Source organism: Leptodactylus fuscus, chromosome 1 (assembly GCF_031893055.1).
Source record: "Leptodactylus fuscus isolate aLepFus1 chromosome 1, aLepFus1.hap2, whole genome shotgun sequence".
NCBI classification, from domain to species: domain Eukaryota; kingdom Metazoa; phylum Chordata; class Amphibia; order Anura; family Leptodactylidae; genus Leptodactylus; species Leptodactylus fuscus.
This window is the reverse complement of record NC_134265.1, coordinates 5535826-5548926: the sequence shown is the minus strand read 5'-3', so window position 1 is coordinate 5548926 and position 13101 is coordinate 5535826. Positions and strand designations below refer to the sequence as shown.

The following is a 13101-nucleotide window of genomic DNA, read 5'->3' as shown; positions in this document are numbered from 1 at the left end:
AGCCAGTTATGGGCCCTATTTTCTTACCGATCCTGGCAGGGGCTGGGATCAGTAAGTGACGCCACAGGCCCCACAAACACTATTATTATACTCGGGGGGTCTTCTCAGACCCCTGAGTATAATGATCGGAGTCCCGGGAAAGGTTAGAGTACATAAAAAACACAGTTACTTACCTCTCCACGCTCCATACAGGTATAGGGCATAGTTGTGTGACGTCACTTGACAGGGACCTTTGTCCTGTGTCATGTGACGTCCGGACGTAATTGAAGATGGGCGACACCACCGAGGACTGCAGCAGAGCCAAACATCGCTAAGTGACAGTGTTCTTTACGTTTGTATCCCCCCTCGTTCTCCGATTATTATATTCTGGGGTTTCAAAAGACCACAGAGAATAATAATTGTTCATGGATGTCCACAGTGGGGCATAATATTGTGGGCAGGGGCCACTATGGGGCATAATACTGTGTGCAGGGGCCAATATGGGACATAATACTGTGTGTGCAGGGGCCACTATGGGACATATTACTTTGTACAGGGGCCAATATGGGACATAATACTGTGTACAGGGGTCACTATGGGACATAATATTGTGTGCAGGGGTCACTATGGGACATAATACTGTATGCAGGGGCCACAATGGGACATAATACTGCGTGCAGGGGTCACTATAGGGCATAATACTGTGTGTAGGGGCCACTATGGGGTATAATACTGTGTGCAGGGTACACTATGGGGGATAATACTGTGTGCATGGGTCACTATGGGGGATAATACTGTGTGCAGCGGCCACTATGGGACATAATACTGTGTGCAGGGACCACTATGGGACATAACACTGTGTGCAGGGGTCACTATGGGACATAATACTGTGTGCAGGGGCCGCTATGGGGGATAATACTGTGTGCAGGGGTCACTATAGGACATAATACTGTGTGCTGGAGCCACTATGGGACATAACACTGTGTGCAGGGACCACTATGGGGCATAATACTGTGTGCAGGGGCCAATATGGGACATAATACTGTGTGTGCAGGGGCCACTATGGGACATATTACTTTGTACAGGGGCCACTATGGGACATAATACTGTGTACAAGGGTCACTATGGGACATAATATTGTGTGCAGGGGTCACTATGGGACATAATACTGTGTGCAGGGGCCTCAATGGGACATAATACTGTGTGCAGGGGCCACTATGGGGCATAATACTGTGTGTTGGGGCCACTATGGGGCATAATACTGTGTGCATGGGTCACTATGGGGGATAATACTGTGTACACGGGCCACTATGGGGCATAATACTGTGTGCAGGGGCCACTATGGGGGATAATACTGTGTGCAGGGGCCACTATGGGACATAATACTGTGTGCAGGGGCCACTATGGGACATAATACTGTGTGCAGGGACCACTATGGGGCATAATACTGTGTGTAGGGGCCACTATGGGGCATAATACTGTGTGCATGGGTCACTATGGGGGATAATACTGTGTACACGGGCCACTATGGGACATAATACTGTGTGCAGGGTCCACTATGGGACATAATACTTTATGTGCAGGGGCCACTATGGGACATAATACTGTGTACAGGGGCCACTATGGGGGATAATACTGTGTACAGGGGCCACTATGGGACATAATACTGTGTGCAGGGGCCACTATGGGACATAATACTGTGTGCTGGGGCCACTATGGGGGATAATACTGTGTACAGGGGCCACTATGGGACATAATACTGTGTGCAGGGGTCACTATGGGACATAATACTGTGTGCAGGGGCCACTATGGGACATAATACTGTGTGCAGGGGCCACTATGGGACATAATACTGTGTACAGGGGCCACTATGGGGCATAATACTGTGTGCAGGGGTCACTATGGGACATAATACTGTGTGCAGGGGCCACTATGGGGGATAATACTGTGTGCAGGGGTCACTATGGGACATAATACTGTGTGCAGGGGTCACTATGGGACATAATACTGTGTACAGGGGCCACTATGGGGGATAATACTGTGTACAGGGGCCACTATGGGACATAATACTGTGTGCAGGGGTCACTATGGGACATAATACTGTGTGCAGGGGCCACTATGGGACATAATACTGTGTGCAGGGGCCACTATGGGACATAATACTGTGTACAGGGGCCACTATGGGGCATAATACTGTGTGCAGGGGTCACTATGGGACATAATACTGTGTGCAGGGGCCACTATGGGGGATAATACTGTCTGCAGGAGCCACTATGGGACATAATACTGTGTGCAGGGGTCACTATGGGACATAATACTGTGTGCAGGGGTCACTATGGGACATAATACTGTGTGCAGGGGCCACTATGGGACATAATACTGTGTGCAGGGGCCACTATGGGGCATAATACTGTGTGTAGGGGCCACTATGGGACATAATACTGTGTGCAGGGGCCACTATGGGGTATAATACTGTGTGCAGGGGCCACTATGGGACATAATACTGTGTGCAGGGGCCACTATGGGGGATAATACTGTGTGCAGGGGTCACTATGGGGATAATACTGTGTGCAGGGGCCACTATGGGGGATAATACTGTGTGCAGGGGCTACTATGGGACATAATACTGTGTGCAGGGGCCACTATGGGGGATAATACTGTGTGGAGGGGCCACTATGGGACATAATACTGTGTGGAGGGGCCACTATGGGACATAATACTGTGTGCAGGGGTCACTATGGGACATAATACTGTGTGCAGGGGCCACTATGGGACATAATACTGTGTGCAGGGGCCACTATGGGACATAATACTGTGTGCAGGGGCCACTATGGAGGATAATACTGTGTACAGGGGTCACACACTGATGGCTCCGCTATATACATGTGACTGTGACGTCATTAAAGGTCCTTTAACTTACTAGTATATTCAGTAATAACAGCAGGACCTGATCATGTGACTTGTTGACTCCTCCCACATGTGACATCATCACAGGTCCTGTAACCTCGGTTACTATACAGCGGTCGGCGCCAGTCCCGGCAGGATTATTATTAACCCCTTTACCCCCGGACAGTTCTGGACCATAAAGGCCTTGTGCGCATGTGCAGGTAATTCCTAGTGATGTCTCCTCTGCAGCCCCTCAGTATCACATGGCTCAGGTATATTCTAGTGTATGGGGAGGGGGCGCAGAGACCCCAATACAGAGCTCCATAGACTGTATACAGCTACCGGTACATACTCTATATATATATATATACAGCTACCGGTACATACACTATATATATACAGCTACCGGTACATACACTATATATATATATACAGCTACCGGTACATACACTATATATATACAGCTACCGGTACATGCACTCCGTGCAGTCCGTGGAGTCTCATCTTCCTCTGGTTTGGTGACAGCTGGACACGTATTGGGCAGCGATCTCCACAGTGGCCTCTTCTTCTCCCAGTAGGATGTAGAGTTTCCTCTTCTCGTCTGCAGATATGAAGTCTGGGATGTGGGCAGAGAGTCTTTGGTAGTAGACGGCCCTCACAGCTGAGTATTTGGTGCAGTGTAGCAGGAAGTGGGTCTGGTCTTCTAGGCCCCCCTGGTCACAGTGCTGGCACAGTCTCTTCTCCCGTGGCTTGTACGTCTGCCTGTATCGCCCCGTCTCTATCTCTAGGTTGTGGGCGCTCAGTCTGTACCGGCTCAGGGTCTGTCTGTGCTTGGGGTGGCGTATTCTCTCCAGGTAGGTGGCCATGGTGTAGTCCCTTTGTAGGGATTTGTACACGGTGAGTTTCTTGGAGTTATTTATTTCGTTTCTCCATTCTTCAATGTACCGCTCTCTGTTTGCCTCTGTGGTCGCCTTTATTTTGGCCTTGGTTATCATCTGTTGGTGTTTTTGGTTTGGCGGTTGGCTGTTTGGTTGGTGGGTGTCTGGTTTGCTCTGGTGGCTTAGCCATGCTTGATGGTGGTAGGAGACGGGCTTGCTCCCCTGGATGTGTGCCTGGAAAGCTAGCACCCTCTTCTGTATGGTGAGCCATAGGGGGAGTCTGCCTAGCTCTGCCCTGCAGGCCATGTTGGAGGTGTTGCGATGGACATGGAGCAGGTATTTGCAAAACTCCAGGTGTAAGTTCTCTGTTGGGCTGGAATCCCACTTTGACTGGTCTGGGTAGGTGGCTGGGCCCCAAACCTTGCTGCCATAGAAAAGGGTCGGAGTGATGACTGCGTCAAGTATCTTCAGCCAGATCCTCACCGGTGTTTTGAGGTGGTATAGTTGTCTTCTGATGGCGTAGAAGGTTCTGCAGGCTTTTGCTTTCAGGGTTTCTATTGCTGCTTTGAAGCTTCCTGATTGGCTGAGCTCCAGCCCCAGGTAGGTGTAGCTGTTGGTTTTCTCCAGTGTGGAGCCGTTCAGTGTGAATTGTGGGGTGGTGGAGGCTTTATTGTGGCCCTTCTTCTGAAATACCATGACTTTGGTCTTCTTCTGGTTGATGGGTAGGGCCCATGTGGTGCTGAATTTTTCCAGCACTGACAGGCTTTCTTGGAGGTCTTTCTCGGTGGGGGCCAGGAGTAGGAGGACGTCGGCGTATAGCAGGAACTTCACCTCCCGGTCGTTCAGGGTGAGGCCTGGGGTTGGTGAGGCTTCCAGGGCTGTAGCCAGTTCATTGATATAGATGTTGAAGAGCGTTGAGCTCAAGCTACAGCCTTGTCTGACCCCTCGGGCCTGTTGGAAGTATGCTGTCCTTTTCCCATTCACCTTCACACTGCACTGGTTTCCGGTGTAGGAGCTCTTGATGACGTTGTACGTTCTTCCTCCTATTCCACTCTCTAGGAGTTTTAGGAGTAGGCCTGGGTGCCATACTGAGTCGAACGCCTTCTTAACCCCTTCCTACTGCCGTTTATATTGGATGACAGTATACAGGTTTCTTCTCACCCAATGGCACAGGTACAATAAGTGAGTGAAGAAAAACATTTGTATACATCAGTTTCTTTAAAGTGTACGCGGAGGGTAGATACATATGGCGTTTATCCATACCTCCCAACATGTGAAAAGTAGAAAGAGGGACAAACTGTGCGGTGCCCACTTTTATGTTGACTCCGCCTATTCTCATTTATTTTTCATGTATAATCAGTATAATCCTCCTACAGTCACCTGTAAATTATGTCCCCCCCTCCATCTGTCCCCAGTTTCATGTCCCCCCTCCATCTCTGTCCCCAGTTTCATATCTCCCCAGTTTCATGCCATTCTCCCCCTTTCATCTTCCCACAGTTTCATGTCCCCCCGTCTCTGCCCCAGTGTCATGCCGTTCTCCCCCCCTTCATTTGCCCCAGTGTCATGCCTTTCTCCCCCCCTTCATTTGCCCCGTGTCATGCTGTTCTCCCCCCCTCATCTGCTCCAGTGTCATGCGGTTCTCCCCCCCTTCATCTGCCCCAGTGTTATGCCGTTCTCCCCCCTTCATCTGCCCCAGTGTCATGCCATTCTCCCCCCCTTCATCTGCCCCAGTGTCATGCCGTTCTCCCCCCTTCATCTGCCCCAGTGTCATGCCGTTCTCCCCCCTTCATCTGCCCCAGTGTCATGCCATTCTCCCCCTCTTCATCTGCTCCAGTGTCATGCCGTTCTCCCCCCCTTCATCTGCCCCAGTGTTATGCCGTTCTCCCCCCCTTCATCTGCCCCAGTGTCATGCCGTTCCTCCCCCTTTATCTGCCCCAGTGTTATGCCGTTCTCCCCCCTTCATCTGCCCCAGTGTCATGCCATTCTCCCCCCCTTCATCTGCCCCAGTGTCATGCTGTTCTCCCCCCCTTCATTTGCCCCAGTGTCTTGCTGTTCTCCCCCCCTTCATCTGCCCCAGTGTCATGCCGTTCTCCCCCCCTTCATCTGCCCCAGTGTCATGCCATTCTCCCCCCCTTCATCTGCCCCAGTGTCATGCCATTCTCCCCCCCTTTATCTGCCCCAGTGTCATGCCGTTCTCCCCCCCTTCATCTGCCCCAGTGTCATGCCTTCCCCCCCCTTCATCTGCCTCAGTGTCATGCCATTCTCCCCCCCCCCTTCATTTGCCCCAGTGTCATGCTGTTCTCCTCCCCTTCATCTGCCCCAGTGTCATGCCGTTCTCCCCCCCTTCATCTGCCCCAGTGTCATGCGGTTCTCCTCCCCCCCCTTCATCTGCCTCAGTGTCATGCCGTACTCCCCCCCTTCATCTGCTCCAGTGTCATGCCGTTCTCCCCCCCCTTCATCTGCCCCAGTGTCATGCTGTTCTCCTCCCCTTCATCTGCCCCAGTGTCATGCCGTTCTCCCACCCTTCATCTGCTCCAGTGTCATGCCGTTCTCCCCCCCCTTCATCTGCCCCAGTGTTATGCCGTTCTCCCTCCCTTCATCTGCCCCAGTGTTATGCCGTTCTCCCCCCTTCATCTGCCCCAGTGTCATGCCGCTCTCCCCCCCTTCATCTGCCCCAGTGTTATGCCGTTCTCTACGGAGGGGCACAGTTGACTATATTGGGCCAGGCCATGGAGACAGCGCGCTTCACTTTACCTATTGGAGGGCACCGCTCCTTATGTCTGTGCGACCTGCGCTGATTCCGGTGTCCGCCTGTGTCCTCCTGCCACATCGCTTGTATGTGATGTAAGGAGGATACAGAAGGCACCGCTCCCGATGTCTGTGCGACCTGCTCTGCCTCTGATGTCTGCCTGTCACATCGCATGTATGTGATGTAAGAGCGCAGGTCGCACAGACATCGGGAGCAGTGCCCTCCAATAGGTAAAGTGAAGTGCGCTCCATGGCCTGGCTCGATCTCACCAGGAGCTTCATTATAAATGCACGTCTACTGGCGTTGTTGGAGGGCCGGACAGAAGTGCTTGTCAGCCGCATTCGGCCCGCCGGCCCCAGTTTGAGGACCCCTGGTCTATATATTCAGCTTATTGGTGTCCGTAGGATGCCGATGAGTTGAAATCGGGACATACTTCCCGCCGACCGGGACAGGACACCGAAATCATGAGTGTCTGACGAAAATCGGGACGGTTGGGAGGTATGCTAGGAAGCTTTTTTTTCCCGATGCCAAAATAAGCCGCACGTTATTTACATGTGAAGTAAAGAGCTTTAGAGCTTCTCCTTCTGTGCCCCTGTAGGAGTGTTTTCTCCTCCCCCCACTGAGCCAGGAGAAGGAACTGACCACGTGACGTATGACCCCTCCTCCTCTACAGTCCAGCACAGAGCAGAGCAGCATTACCTGGCAACGTCTCCTGTAAGTAGTAACATGTCTGTGTGGGGTGAAGGAATCCTCCGGGGTCTCCACAAACCTGCAATCTGTGCACTAGAGGGGGAGATGGCGGACAGGGTGGGATGTTTATTTGGAAATGTATTTTGCTGAAGTTTGGGAGAAATTGTAAAGATAAGTTACAGGGGAAGGTAGTGGCTGAAGGGTGGTGGGGTTTTGTTTAAATTAAAAAGTATGGGACTACATTGTAGGGGCGGCTTTATTCATGGGACTACATTGTAGGGACGGCTTTATTCATGGGACTGCATTGTAGGGGCAGCTTATAATGGGGTCTGTGCGGAGTCTGCACGAATTATGTGGAGAGAAAAGAACTTCAAGCAGCGTTTTCCTCTCCGCATGATTTGTGTGACAAACACACAGGCCCCATTACAGTCTACACACACGGCTCCGCTACATACACGTCACACACAGACTGCTCCACTACATACACGTCACACACAGACTGCTCCACTACATACACGTCACACACAGATGGCTCCGCTACATACACGTCACACACACAACTCCACTACATACACGTCACACACAGACGGCTCCGCTATATACACGTCACACACAGACAGTTCCGCTACATACACGTAATATAATAATAATAATACATTTTATTTATATAGCGCCAACATATTCCGCAGCACTGTACAATTTGTAGGGTTCAGATACAGACTGATACATAACAAAGAACTTAATTTCACACAATGGGACTGAGGGCCCTGCTCAAGAGAGCTTACAATCTATGAGGTAGAAGGGGTGACACAAGAGGTAGCAGGGGTGGCATTGCTTATACAGTATTCAGACAATTCTGTAATAGAGGTTACTGTCAATACACAAATAATACTGTATGAGCCGTCACTAGTGGTGACCTTTAACATGTGGATGGAGATTAAACAAATAAGTTAGGCTGGAAAGGCATCATATTAAGTGGGGTAATGTGGGAGCGGGGACAGAGCAGGGTTAAAATGTAGGGATTCTAATTGTAGTACGGAGGGGTTGACATTAGGAATTGTGATAGGCTTGTCTGAAGAGATGTGTCTTTAGTTTGCGCTTGAAGCTGTAGAAATTGGGAGTTAATCTGATTGTCTGGGGTAGAGCATTCCAGAGAAGTGGTGCAACTCGGGAGAAGTCTTGTATACGAGTGTGGGAGGTTCTGATGATAGAAGATGTAAGTGTTAGGTCATTGAGTGAGCGGAGAACACGGGTTGGGCGGTAGACAGAGATGAGGGAGGAGATGTAGGGAGGTGCGGCATTATGGAGAGCCTTGTGGGTGAGAGTAATAACTTTATATTTTATTCTATAATGAATAGGCAGCCAATGTAGCGACTGGCACAGACCAGAGGCATCGCTGTAGCGTCTAGCCTGGTAGATGAGCCTGGCCGCTGCATTCAGAATAGTTTGTACACGTCACACACAGATGGCTCCGCTACATAAAGGTCACACGCAGACGGCTCCGCTACATACACGTCACACACAGACGGCTCCGCTACATACACGTCACACACAGATGGCTCCGCTACATACACATTACACACAGATGGCTCCGCGACATACACGTCACACACAGACGGCTCAGCTACATACACATTACACACAGATGGCTCCGCGACATACACGTCACACACAGACGGCTCCGCTACATACAAGTCACCCGCAGACGGCTCCGCTACATACACGTAACACAAAGTGGCATAACTACCGGGGTAGTGGCTGCCACCGGGCCTGGGACATTAGGGGCCCAGTGACAGCCGCTACCGCTGCATTTTTTTTTTTTTTTTCTTAATAGGCCGTCACCAGCTGGAGTAACTCCAGCCGGTCATGGGCCCTATTTTCTTACCGATCCTGGCAGGGGCTGGGATTGGTAAGTGACGCCACAGGCCCCACAAACACTATTATTATACTCTGGGGGTCTTCTCAGACCCCTGAGTATAATGATCAGAGTCCCGGGAAAGGTTAGAGTACATAAAAAACACAGTTACTTACCTCTCCACGCTCCATACAGGTATAGGGCATAGTTGTGTGACGTCACTTGACAGGGACCTGCGTCCCGTGTCATGTGACGTCCGGACGTCGTTGAAGATGACCGACACCACCAAGGACTGCCAGACATTGCTAAGTGACAGTGTTGATATGTTTGTATCCCCTCTCGTTCTCCGATTATTATACTCTGGGGTTTGAAATGACCCCAGAGAATAATAATTGTTCATGGATGTCCACAGTGGGGCATAATATTGTGTGCAGGGGCCACAATGGGACATAATACTGTGTGCAGGGGCCACTATGGGACATAATACTGTGTGCAGGGACCACTATTGGGAATAATACTGTGTGCAGGGACCACTATGGGACATAATACTGTGTGCAGGGGCCACTATGGGGAATAATACTGTGTGCATGGGTCACTATGGTGGATAATACTGTGTGCAGGGGCCACTATGGGAAATAATACTGTGTGCAGGGGCCACTATGGGACATAATACTGTGTGCAGGGGCCACTATGGGACATAATACTGTGTGTGCAGGGGTCACTTTGGGACATAATACTGTGTGCAGGGGCTACTATAAGACATAATACTGTGTACAGGGGCCACGATGGGGGATAATACTGTGTGCAGGGGCCACTATGGGACATAATACTGTGTGCAGGGGTCACTATGGGACATAATACTGTGTACAGGGGTCACTATGGGACATAATACTGTGTACAGGGGTCACTATGGGACATAATACTGTGTGCAGGGGCCACTATGGGACATAATACTGTGTGTGCAGGGGTCACTTTGGGACATAATACTGTGTGCAGGGGCTACTATAAGACATAAAACTGTGTACAGGGGCCACGATGGGGGATAATACTGTGTACAGGGGCCACTATGGGACATAATACTGTGTGCGGGGGTCACTATGGGACATAATACTGTGTGCGGGGGCCACTATGGGACATAATACTGTGTGCAGGGGCCACTATGGGACATAATACTGTGTGCAGGGGTCACTATGGGACATAATACTGTGTGCAGGGGTCACTATGGGACATAATACTGTGTGCGGGGGCCACTATGGGGCATAATACTGTGTGCAGGGGCCACTATGGGACATAATACTGTGTGTAGGGGTCACTATGGGGCATAATACTGTGTGCAGGGGCCACTATGGGACATAATACTGTGTGTAGGGGTCACTATGGAGGATAATACTGTGTGCAGGGGCCACTATGGGGGATAATACTGTGTGCAGGGGTCACTATGGGGGATAATACTGTGTGCAGGGGCCACTATGGGACATAATACTGTGTGTGCAGGGGCTACTATGGGACATAATGCTGTGTGTGCAGGGGTCACTTTGGGACATAATACTGTGTGCAGGAGCCACTATGGGGGATAATACTGTGTGCAGGGGCCACTATGGGACATAATACTGTGTGCAGGGGTCACTATGGGACATAATACTGTGTGCAGGGGTCACTATGGGGGATAATACTGTGTGCAGGGGTCACTATGGGGGATAATACTGTGTGCAGGGGTCACTATGGGAGATAATACTGTGTGCAGGGGCCACTATGGGGGATAATACTGTGTGCAGGGGTCACTATGGGTGATAATACTGTGTGCAGGAGCCACTATGGGTGATAATACTGTGTACAGGGGCCACTATGGGACATAATACTGTGTACAGGGGTCACTATGGGGGATAATACTGTGTGCAGGGGCCACTATGGGACATAATACTGTGTGCAAGGGCCACTATGGGACATAATACTGTGTGCAGGGGCCGCTATGGGACATAATACTGTGTGCAAGGGCCACTATGGGACATAATACTGTGTGCAGGGGTCACTATGGAGGATAATACTGTGTGCAAGGGCCACTATGGGACATAATACTGTGTGCAGGGGTCACTATGGAGGATAATACTGTGTGCAGGGGCCGCTATGGGGGATAATACTGTGTGCAGGGGCCGCTATGGGGGATAATACTGTGTGCAGGGGCCACTATGGGACATAATACTGTGTGCAGGGGCCACTATGGGACATAATACTGTGTACAGGGGCCACTATGGGGGATAATACTGTGTGCAGGGGCCACTATGGGACATAATACTGTGTGCAGGGGCCACTATGGGACATAATACTGTGTACAGGGGTCACTATGGGGGATAATACTGTGTGCAGGGGCCGCTATGGGACATAATACTGTGTGCTAGGGCCACTATGGGACATAATACTGTGTGCAGGGGCCACTATGGGACATAATACTGTGTGCAGGGGTCACTATGGGACATAATACTGTGTGCAGGGACCACTATGGGGGATAATACTGTGTGCAGGGGCCACTATGGGACATAATACTGTGTGCAGGGGCCACTATGGGGCATAATACTGTGTGCAGGGGCCACTATGGGACATAATACTGTGTGCAGGGGTCACTATGGGGGATAATACTGTGTGCAGGGGCCACTATGGGACATAATACTGTGTGCAGGGGCCACTATGGGGGATAATACTGTGTGCAGGGGCCACTATGGGGCATAATACTGTGTGCAGGGGCCACTATGGGGCATAATACTGTGTGCAGGGGCCACTATGGGACATAATACTGTGTGCAGGGGTCACTATGGGGGATAATACTGTGTGCAGGGGCCACTATGGGACATAATACTGTGTGCAGGGGCCACTATGGGACATAATACTGTGTGCAGGGGCCACTATGGGGGATAATACTGTGTGCAGAGGCCACTATGGGACATAATACTGTGTGCAGGCGTCACTATGGGACATAATACTGTGTGCAGGGGCCACTATGGGGCATAATACTGTGTGCAGGGGCCACTATGGGGGATAATACTGTGTGCAGAGGCCACTATGGGACATAATACTGTGTGCAGGGGCCACTATGGGGGATAATACTGTGTGCAGAGGCCACTATGGGACATAATACTGTGTGCAGGGGCCACTATGGGACATAATACTGTGTGCAGGGGCCACTATGGGGGATAATACTGTGTGCAGAGGCCACTATGGGACATAATACTGTGTGCAGGGGCCACACACTGATGGCGCCGCTATATACATGTGACTGTGACATCATTAAAGGTCCTTTAACTTACTCGTATATTCAGCAATAACAGCAGGACCTGATCATGTGACTTGTTGACTCCTCCCACATGTGACATCATCACAGGTCCTGTAACCTCGGTTACTATACAGCGGTCGGCGCCAGTCCCGGCAGGATTATTATTAACCCCTTTACCCCCGGACAGTTCTGGACCATAAAGGCCTTGTGCGCATGTGCAGGTAATTACTAGTGATGTCTCCTCTGCAGCCCCTCAGTATCACATGGCTCAGGTATATTCTAGTGTATGGGGAGGGGGCGCAGAGACCCCAATACAGAGCTCCATAGACTGTATACAGCTACCGGTACATACACTATATATATACAGCTACCGATACATACACTATATATATATATACAGCTACCGGTACATACACTATATATATATACAGCTACCGGTACATACACTATATATATATATATATATATACAGCTACCGGTACATACACTATATATATACACAGCTACCGGTACATACACTATATATATATATACAGCTACCAGTACATACACTATATATATATACAGCTACCGGTACATACACTATATATATACAGCTACCGGTACATACACTATATATATATATATACAGCTACCGGTACATACACTATATATATATACAGCTACCGGTACATACACTATATATATACAGCTACCGGTACATACACTATATATATATATACAGCTACTGGTACATACACTATATATATATATATACAGCTACTGGTACATACACTATATATATATACAGCTACCGGTA

At 50.1% G+C, this 13101-nt stretch overlaps 1 protein-coding gene and 1 pseudogene across 1 annotated transcript in view; both read left to right on the top strand.

Moving 5' to 3' along the window:
• The window catches only part of LOC142189611 (uncharacterized), a 282275-nt pseudogene that overhangs the window by 110855 nt on the left and 158319 nt on the right, over positions 1 to 13101 (top strand).
• Positions 12453 to 13101, top strand: part of LOC142196952 (gastrula zinc finger protein XlCGF66.1-like) — a 26979-nt gene continuing 26330 nt past the window's right edge. The window contains exon 1 of the mRNA XM_075266928.1: positions 12453 to 12523. The gene's annotated coding sequence lies outside the window, so the exon portion shown is untranslated. The remainder of the gene's footprint in view (positions 12524 to 13101) is intronic.